We start from the raw sequence: 6523 nt of genomic DNA, 5'->3' as shown, positions 1-6523 counted from the left end.
AGTGACTCATAAGGATACCTCACTTTCCCTGCAACAACATACCTGGAAACACCTGAGGGGCAAGGACTGAACTGTGGGAAGTGATGGGAACTGTGGGAAGGATCTTTAACCTGTGTATGAAAACCTGGGAAAGCCAAGGCAACTTATACCTTCAGAATCTGCTAGCCTGTTTATCACTCAGGGTGAGAATTTGCTAATTTATATCCTACCTATCTAGTGTGTTAAGCTCAGTTTGCATTTTTTGTTTATTTACTAAAATAATCTGCTTTGATCGGTTTGCTATCACTTGTAGTCACTTAAAATCTATCCTTTCTAGTTCATAAACTTGTTTTGTTCTCTCTAAACCAGTTTGTGAAATTCATAACTGGGGGCAAAAAGCTATTCGTAGATTCCTCCACATTGAAGGAAGGAGCCTACCTTTTCTGACACCACACTGTGCCCTGGAAGCGGCCAGCAGCAGGTCTGGCTTCTAGGCAGGAGCCACAGTGCTCTTTGCACTGCCCACACCCTGTGCACTGGCTCCACACTCCCATTGCCCGGTTCCCGGCCAATGGGAGCAGGGGGTATGGTGCCTGCAGGCAAGAGTTGCCTGGAGCCACTTGTGCATCTCCATCTAGGAGCCAGACCTGCTACTGGCCACTTCCGAGGCGCAGCGCAGTCCACGGTGCACCCCTGCTGCGCTGCTGACTGGGCGCCACTGGAGGTAAGTCTGCGCCCCAATCCCCTGCCCCAGCCCTGAGCCACCCCAAACCCAGAACCCCTTCCTTCACCCCAAACCACTCATCCCCAGAGCCTGAACCCCCAGCCCAGAGCCCTGACCCCTACCTGCACCCCAACCCTCTCAGCACCAGCCCAGAGCCTGACCCCCCTCCAACACCCCAACCCACTGACCCAGCCCTGAGCCCCCCTGCACCCCAAACCTCTCAGCCCAGAGCCCTGACCCCCTCCTGCACCCCAACTCCCTGCCCCAGCCCTGAGCCCCCCCCAAGCCTGGAACCCTTTCCTACACCCCAAATCCCTCATCTCTGGCCCCACCTCAGAGCCTCCTGCCCCAGCCCTGAGCCCCTCCCACACCCCAAACCCCTCATCCCCAGCTCTGTTGTGTCGTGGGGATCAACAATTTTCTTCAATTGGGTCCCCAGAAAAAAAGTTAGAAAACCACTGCCCTAGCTGATTTTTTCCACACATAGCTGATTTCAGTATCTGTGTCTTTCTGCAGCTGAGCATGTCCCTACCTGTGTGGGTGCTAGAGGAGGCTTGAGGGCCTGGTACAGCAGGACAGGGTGAGGCAGTCCAGGCTGGTGAAATGGGCCGGCTCAGTGGGACTCCAGTACCTCAGGTGGCACCCTGGACGGGGGGCAACCTGTCACAATTGGGTCTGATAATTACCAGCTGGGGAGATAGACGAGGCCCTCCGTTCAATGAGGGAGCTAGGAAAGGTGCTAACAGAACACTCTCTTGTACCAGCTGAGTAGCAGAGGACTTCAGGGGGGCAGAGGACCCTGTGAATGTCCTTCAGCTGAGTGGAGGCCCTGACCCTAACCAGAGAGCCCACAACCTACATAGGCAACAAGATCACTGCTTTATGTCTTCACTCCATGTTTTCTTTTCTGTGTTGGACAAGAAACAGAGCCCTGAGGCAAGGGCTATGAACTAATTTGTGTGTGGCTAATTATTTTCTCCCAGACTGGTGGTTGAGCCCACCAGCCGACAATATTACTGACATATTAGTAGGGGAAGGGTCCGAAATTGTTAAAGCTGGGTGCCTGGTTTTCAGAATTGCTTAGCACCCAACAAATCAAAGAAGTGTAGGTGTGGAATGGACCTTGAGAGGTCATTTAGTCCATTCACTGCACTGAGGCAGGACCAAGGAAACCTAAACCATCTCTGACAGGAGTTTGTCTAACCTGTTCTTAGAACCTCCAATGATGGGGATTCTGTGACCTCCCTTGGAACCTTATTCCACTGTTTAACTATCTTTATAATTAGAAAGTTTTTCTAATATCTAACCTAAATCTCCCTAGCTGCTGATGAAACCCCTTACTTCCTGTCCTGTCTTTAGTGGACATAGAGAACATTTGATCACCATCTTCTTTATAACAGCCTGTGATGGGGTGTCTTCCCCACACTGGCCCACAAGTGGTTAATAGAACCCTAGGGAAGCTGTGCAGCAGGCAGCCAATTACAGAGGGCCCTAAGAAGGCTATTCAGGACAGAGCCAATTACACAGGGTCTGTGAGGAGCAGCCAATCAGGACCTTGCAGGTCCATATAAGAGCTGCAGGGCAGAGCATGATCAGTAGCTTGCTGGAGCTTGAAAAGGGAAGATCATGCTCCTAGCAGGAGGAAGGTATGCCAGCACCCTGGACAGAACAGTACTGCTAACAGCAACTGGGGGAGCTAAAGATGGGTCCTGGTTAGCTACAGGGATTTTCAAGCTGAGGCCCTGAGGTGAGGGTGTTGGGGGCTGTGGGGAAGAGGCCAAGGGAAATGAACTGAGGAGTCAGAGGGAATGTAGTAAGTGTTGGCTATCTATAGGGTCCCTGGGCTGGGACCTGGAGTAGTAGGTGGGCCCTGGTTCTTACTCTCTTCCCCCTCCCCACCCCGCCACTGAGGAAGTGGCTAGATGATTGGCTGCAGTTGCCAGTGAGGGAAGCGGCTAGACGGTGGACTGCAGTTCCCCTGGAACAGCGAAGATCAGAGCATGATACAGCTAAGGGCTGTGTCCGGAAGAGGATGCCATGGTCCTTGCTCCAACATACTTCTAGGAGCAGAAGTGACTGCATGTGAGACACCATCAGAAGAGGATGCACTGGTTAACAGAGCTAATCCCTGGGACAGCCAGCAGGAGGCACTGCATTGGTGAGTGAACCATATCACACAGCACTTAACGTATTTGAAGACAGTTATCAGGTCCCCTCTCTCATTCTTCTTTTCTTAATAAGAGCTCAGGTACTGCAGTGATGGATGGTAGTATTAAAAACTGTAAGGTAGAAAGGTCTGGAATTGTTTACATTAGTAAGTGTTGATTTGAGCTCAAGGTATATGATAGCAGATTATGACTTAAGGAGAGATAACAAGCACAATGTTATTTCTTGTCCCATTTTTATAGCAAAATCCCTTCAGAGCACCACAGGATCCTTGGTTCTTAGCTGCCAGCAAAACTTTGCAACTTGTCATCTGTCTCATTCAGAGATGTGAAGTTAATCACCTTTGCATTTATTCATGCTGCAAAATATCCTGGAACCATGGCCTTTATGAGATTAAACTTTGTACTTTCCCAGCATTTCCATGAAAAACCTGCCCATTGCCTAACAAGTCTTTGGGCAAAATATAGCAGAAAATTCCCATAAGCTTTTGAGTAGCTGGTTGGGGGTTTTTTTAAAACCAACCAAACAAAAAACTTATTACAAGAAACTTTCCCTCTCAATTAATCTGAATTATCTTAATATTTTTCAGACTCGTTTTCTAGCCTCTTGTATTTCTCATTGCTCGAGGTGAAGCTAAGGAAGATTGAACCATTTGTCTGACATAAAGCTCTACCACCTACTGCCTTGAACTCTTGTCATTTACTTGATATGGTTTGATCCACACTGTTGAAATTTCTCTATTCCCCCGAGAATAAATGCACAAAACAACCTAATTTTCAGCTCTGAGTCGAGTAACACATTGATCACACGTATCTACTGAAAATACATGAAAATATTTCAATATCTTCAGAGATAAGTGAAACAGACAAGAAAGCATGAAAATAGGAGATTCCACATTAGCCTACATAACAGCATATACTCAGGCTAAAGAGGAAGTTGGATCTCCTACAGTTTTTGTACTGTAATCATTCCTATTTAAATTGATCACTGTTTAACATGACCTTGTATTTAATTATGATTCAAATTATTTTTTGTACAAAAAATAACTATTTTAATTAATGTAAGTCACTGTAGACAAGTATTATTTGAATCCCTAGTTACAGAAGTTACCATTAATGAGAAGGTTTAACATACTAAATAAAATCAAGGAGGACCCATGGTAATGAAAGAGGGCTTAACTTGAAATTAGGTGTTTTGCCGCTGCTGCTTTTTATTCATAAACAAAAGCTCTACTGTGTTATGCAAGTTGTGATGTGCCCCCTGGTGGTTATACGAATAATAGCCACTAATTTTGGTTTAAGTGTCCATAAGGGACTTTAAATCAAAAGTCCCAATGTGTGTAAAGCATTGGATTCTCTCCCCCCTTTCCCCCCGCCCCAGAAACAGCAAAAATGGAAGGGAAATCCTTTTTATATCAGTTTATCTGAGAGAGATTATAGAAGTAAACAATTTTGCTTTTTGGTGTGTCCAAGAAAAAGTAAAAACATGTATTTTGCTTTGACTTTTGGTCTGTTTCACCAAGAGCGAAAATGAAACTGACATAACTTGCTATGGAGTGGAGGAGCTGAAGGTCAAAAGGGGTGAAGTCCTTTTGCGCTGACTTTATGCAATGCGAAGTTTAGCCACAAGATAAGCATGGTCCAGGTTCAACACAGAGAATCTGGGCAGAGACAAAAAGGCACATTGAGCTTTTCTTACAATTCTTAAGATGCCAGAGAAGAAGAAAATGTAAGACGTCAGGTTGCAAATCTTGACAAGCTCTGTTCTGGTGCTGACACAAATGTCATCCAAGGCTGTAATTTAACATATATCTAAAACTGCAGAAGGGGAAAGTGTAATATAAAGATTTTATTGATGTTAATTTGGGATGGTACATTAGTAACAAGTAAGTTACAGTGTGCAGGTCATTTAAAGAAGGGCCGATGCAACATTTACACACTCTATCTAGGTACTTATGTGATGCTCTTCTCATTGTACTACCTGAGTCAATCTGTGGCATCAAAGTGCCTAGCCACGTTGTGTCATCATGCATTCTGTATAGGGCTTGGAAATATTCAGATACTGCAGTGATGGGGTGGGGGGGCATAGAAGTAGCTAGAGTGTATAAATGTTTTGTCTCCATGGTTTGAAAAAAGTTTTTTAAAAAGTTAGTGGGACTATTTTTTTCCCCCCTTACACCTCTGCTCATAAAGCCCCGGTGCTTTAATGATCATGGGCCAGATTGCCCCCTCCCAGGGGCAATCCCAGAGGAGGGAGTTTCAGGGAAGGAAATCTCTGAGGATCCCTCCACTGAACTTCTTCTTTCATATTGGGACTGATCCTAAGCCCTTGGAAGTCTTTCCATGGAATTAAGTGGGCTTTGGATCATACCCATTGTGTTGCAGGAGGGCAGAATTTGCCAGTGGAAATGCAGGTGAGTCCCCTTTCCACACACGGAGGATCCCCTCCACATGTATATCTGGGGCAAGATCCCTTTGCTTTGTTAGTCCAGCCTTAAAGGGCTAACAGAGACCTAAAGAAACCTCTACAAATGATATAACTCTTCCAGGCCTAAAAGTATGTGGACTTTAAACTTTTCAACGTTCGAAACAAGTGGTTTGTTATGCTGAAAAGTTAGGACTATCCCCTTTCCCGTGGCATAGGATTTCTGTTTCCAAATCAGTCCTGCACCAGTAATTGGCTCAATGTCTTACAGCTTTCTGAATATTGTTTGTCCTGTATAATTTGGAGGCAGGTGAGGGGCAACAGGAATTCCATATTTGCCAGAGAAAAATTCCCTTTTCTTTCTCTCAATCTTTTAAAAAACAAAATGGAGGTTGTTTGAAAGGCCTCACCACCTTGGAATTTCAGAAGCAGTCGCACAGAAATGAATTGGTGGATAGAACGCAGGTGCAAAAGTCCTAGGGGCATGAATATGTGTCTGGGTCTACAGGATTGCATACTGTGGTCAACCGTTTTTAAAATGCACTAATGATTTTGGGTGCCCCAATGGGGAGAAGTGTCCAACTCTGAGACACCTTCAAGAGGCTGAATTGTCTGAAACTGTTGAGCACCTGCCCTCTAAAAGCCTCTCAAGCTAAGCACCAAAAATTATCTGCCAGAATCACTCATTAACTTTGAAACTTTTGGCAAATATATTCCACGCAAAACACTACATTAAAAGGAACGTGAAGGTGGCCAAGGCAAGCACTTAAGCTAGGAAATGCCGGAACTAAGTTGCCTGTGCGACCTTCATTCAGTCCCCTTGTGCATAGCTACTAACTACCGCCATGTGCAGAGATCTCTCAACAAACTCATCTGTCTGGCTCCGCTTGTACATTGAGACAAGCTTGCTTTGAGCCAGGGCAGCCACCCCCATTTTCCAAATGAGTTTTCTCCAGTTACATGTGTGTGTGTATATAATGGGGTTTGAATAGCCTATTGGGGATCTCAAGATCCTTAATGATGATTAGTAATTGCCTTTCAAGGGCTTTTCCTCCTCCTGGATATTGTTCCTCACATCTATCTATATTTCTCTGCCCCAGCTACTTTCTGGTGTGTTCCATGAAATAGGTAGATCGTAATTTTTCCCCATACAACCTCCCTCAACCCATTTTATGTTATGAACTATAAAGGACAAGGTCCAGATATTAAAGGTCATGTAGCCTGCGGTTA

The 6523-nt window shown here is 45.3% G+C and overlaps 1 long non-coding RNA gene across 1 annotated transcript; it reads left to right on the top strand.

Annotated features, from left to right (window-relative positions):
- Positions 1–2300: 2300 nt before the first annotated feature.
- On the top strand, positions 2301–4478 carry LOC122462134. The gene is made up of 3 exons (XR_006284510.1): positions 2301–2349; positions 2615–2861; positions 3459–4478. It is a non-coding gene; the product is annotated as an uncharacterized LOC122462134 (long non-coding RNA).
- The last annotated feature ends 2045 nt before the right edge of the window (positions 4479–6523 follow it).

This window comes from Chelonia mydas, chromosome 1 (assembly GCF_015237465.2).
Source record: "Chelonia mydas isolate rCheMyd1 chromosome 1, rCheMyd1.pri.v2, whole genome shotgun sequence".
In the NCBI taxonomy this organism is placed as follows: Eukaryota; Metazoa; Chordata; order Testudines; family Cheloniidae; genus Chelonia; species Chelonia mydas.
This window is presented reverse-complemented; position numbering and strand designations above follow the sequence as displayed.